General features: G+C 35.8%; 1 pseudogene; it reads right to left on the bottom strand.

Annotated features, from left to right (window-relative positions):
* Window positions 1–264: 264 nt before the first annotated feature.
* On the bottom strand, window positions 265–1,226 carry LOC145108306 (protein MIZU-KUSSEI 1 pseudogene; annotated as a pseudogene).
* Between the last annotated feature and the right edge of the window lie 1,471 nt (window positions 1,227–2,697).

Raw genomic sequence — 2,697 nt, 5'->3', positions numbered from 1 at the left:
AAAAACTGTCCCTATTTTTGGATTAACACAAGAAAGAAAAAAAAGGAGGCAAGCATCGGTGGTTGAATTGGTGTAGGGACCCGATTATGGAGTGTAATTCTTGTTTACTTTGATGTCTTGATGTAACAACCTCTGTTTTTTACTCTTTTTTTCTTTTTTGCCTCTACCGATTGTTGTTTTAATTATGCGCATTCCGTTCAAATATAAAACGTTTTATATACTATAGCTTGGTAGATACGTAGATATGCATAATAGCTCCAATCATTATGTAATTAATATATGTATATTTCCAATTCCACCCTTAAAGAACTACAAATTACAACAAACTCACCCTTTTACCATTTTCTATGACAAAATAACCAAATTCAAGAAGAAGAAGAAAATTTCCAAGATAAAACATCTCCTTTAGGCTCTAGCTTCTTCAGACAAATTTGAAGTCTCAAACTCTGAGCAAATAGACGCTAAGTTCAGGAGTTCCATTGCTATCTGGATTCATCATATAGAAAGCTTCTGAATCTCTTGACCCCACAACCCTCTCAAACTTAGCTCTCATGTACATCATCTCACCTTCATCTTCTTCATCACCTGCAGGCAACACACCAGCTCCCATGGAGATCGGCTCTACAGCTTTCAGAACTCTCCATTCTTTCTCTCCACATTCCCTTTTAGTCGCAAAACCACACTTCTTCCCATTGCAGAAAGTCCTCCAAACACCCTCTTCCAAGAGCCTTCGTGAATTTCCCACTTTCTTGATCTTTTCATCATCTTTATCACACTCGAGAGCAATTCTAACGAGCCCAGAAGCCATTTCTTTCACCAAACCACTGATCGGAGTTTGAAGCTCGATCAAGAAAGCGGGTTGGGATGTGGGGTTCTTCTGAAATGCAAAATGGACATGGCCACGGCGAGACCCAAATAGGGTTCCGACGACCTTCGGTCCCAACCCATGCAGCAAATTTGGGCGGTTTTTACTGAGTGCAGTAAGAACTGTTCGGAATCTAGCGATTGTAAGGGTTTGAAACTTCTTTCTTGTTAATGGTGATGGTGATTCGTTCAAGTCTTTCTCTTTCTGGTGACAAGGATTGAAGGAAGGGATTTCTTCTTCTTCTTGATCTTCGTTGCTGACTTTGTTTGACCAGTGGAAGTGTTTCTTGTCTTGAGAGGTTTTTGCCATAGCTGTTTTCATATGAAAGAGAGATAATAACCGAAAGAGAAGAAGGCGACTCCTTAAAAGAGAAAGAGAGAGAGTGAATGTGGTTGATTATTTTTTTATTATTTGTGGCTGTTTTCTTTTGTCTTTTTATCATTTATCAAATATACTTCTTTTTATTAATGATGAATCTTGAATAAATAAATATTGCTTTAAAAACTCCATTTGATTCGGGTCGGATCTTGTAAAAAAAATAGAAGCAACCCCACCAAAAGAGAGAGAGGTGGGTTTCAAAATAAAGAATACGATTTCCGATTATAGATTAAATTATAATAATCCTATCATGATGCATAGAATAAAACAATTAAAATACTTTCTTGGTTTTTCATTTTTTTGTATTACAAAACGTTACGAAAGAGAATTTCAAGTTACATACCCAACATAAAATGTGTTGGAAGAACAAATTCTAAAATGCCTTCAAAATAGCTTGTACCATATGCACCGATGGTTGTACAATTCCGGGTCATTACCCATGAGTCCTTTCTAGTAATTTCACAAGAGAAAAGAATAAAGGGAAGGGAACAAAGTAAATATGTAACTTCACTTTCTTGGTGGGGTTAGAGAGATGGAAATGCTTGACTGAGCCTTCTTTTTTGTGTTTTTTTGACCAGAAAGGATTTCAGAATCCCCAACACAACACCAAATAAAAGATGCACTCAGAATCTGTATTTTGCCTTGTACAAGATGTACTCCATAAGGTACAAAGTTAAATATGTTAGTGAGTTACCACAAAAACCACTGGACATGATAACTAAAACAGCACTGCCTCTCTGGGTCCTGGTGTCTCAGCCGTATGTTGGGGTTAGCAATCCATTATTGGCTGCAAAAGGCATCACAGCCCTTTGTTAGGTCTATTCCATGCCCTACAAAAACCAATGGACTTAAAGTTACATATGTTTATTTTTTTTAATAATCTCTAAGTTAGTCCTTATTCTTATTACTAAGGTGCAATCTAATCCAGTCGACTTGGATACTATTAATCTCAAAACTTGACTCGATTAACGATTCTTAATTTCAACATGATTGAACTAGATAAGGTAATCGGCATGTTCCGATTCGACTCGATTAGTTATTAAAAAAACAAAATTACATTAAGTATATTATATAATACGATTAAGCTTGTGAGTTCGACTCAACTCAGCTCGATTATGTAAATTTGAATAAAATAAAGGCTAAAAATGTAAATATAACTAAGTTCAGTTAAGCTCGAAAACCTCATAAGCCGAGTACTCCGATACTCGGGTTCGACTCGATAATATACTCGAATAGCTCGAGCTTGAGCTCGATTCATCTTGAACCGAATCGTTTCAAATATTTTTCAAGTCGGTTTTGTGTATCTCACAAGTTGGTTTAACTCAATTGTACCCTTATTTATTGTTATCCTTAGCATCTAAAGATATAAATCATGTACGCAACTATTGGTAAGATAACTAAAAAAATAACTAAATGTCTATAATGAGTATAATTCGTATTGATATTGGAAATCC

This window comes from Lactuca virosa, chromosome 4, assembly GCF_052849685.1.
Source record: "Lactuca virosa cultivar CGN04683 chromosome 4, Lactuca_virosa_CGN04683_v6, whole genome shotgun sequence".
Classification (NCBI taxonomy): Eukaryota; Viridiplantae; Streptophyta; class Magnoliopsida; order Asterales; family Asteraceae; genus Lactuca; species Lactuca virosa.
Note: the sequence above shows the minus strand (reverse complement) of the source record. Positions and strands in the feature narration are given on the sequence as shown.